This window comes from Gaeumannomyces tritici (genome assembly GCF_000145635.1).
Source record: "Gaeumannomyces tritici R3-111a-1 unplaced genomic scaffold supercont2.3, whole genome shotgun sequence".
Lineage (NCBI taxonomy): Eukaryota > Fungi > Ascomycota > Sordariomycetes > Magnaporthales > Magnaporthaceae > Gaeumannomyces > Gaeumannomyces tritici.
In genome coordinates this window covers 533,214-534,034 of record NW_008804547.1, presented here as the reverse complement: position 1 = coordinate 534,034, position 821 = coordinate 533,214, and positions in this window count along the sequence as shown.

The following is an 821-nucleotide window of genomic DNA, read 5'->3' as shown; positions in this document are numbered from 1 at the left end:
AACATTTCCAATATTTTATTAAAAAACGCTAAATTGTTTTTATTACTAGCTTATTTTATAACCGCTATACGAAATTGCTTATATAAATTAAAAAGCGCAAAAAAAGCAACAAAAATAATACCGTTACCGGGGAAAAACCGGCATTTACCAATTGCTAAGCTTATTTGTATGTATTTATACGCTGTTATGTTTATGGAAAAGACCTTAGTGCTGCGGCTAAATACATGCAAATGGGGGAAAACCTTTGGGTTGGGCCTAAAAAGGAAAAACCCTATGCCTGCGTTCCCGCCTCTCTGGCGGTGCGCTTCCGTAGCGGTGTTAAACCGCTTTGGCTAATGCTTACTTTTTTCCACGCTCGATTGTTCGTAAAAACTTTACCCGGGAATTAACCGTTTTCCCGCGTACAGCCCTTTTTGCAAAAGGCCGATAAGGCCGCGTCCTGCTTGCTTGTAATTAATTGGTTAATTGCTTTGTTATGTAATTTGCTAAGGCTTGCCAGGCTTAATTGTTATCGTTTTGGGGTTCGAATTGCCAACCTTATTTTGTTTGCCCAAATGGTTTAAGGCATTTGGGAACCTTTCCTTTCCCCCCCCTTTTTTATTTTTTTGCTACTTTTTTTTACTAGCCCGTTATTAGCGTTCCCCTATTCGGTACATTACGTGCGTTATTTTTCTTTTTGTTTGTGCTTTAAAAAGCCCCAACCTTTAAAGCACGTGCAAGGTAATAACCTTGCCAAACACGTAAAAAGGGTGCATTCGAAAATCGGATTAATGGTGGTAACGGACGGGTGCAAAGCGGTAGCGCAAAGGTAAAGGAGGTAA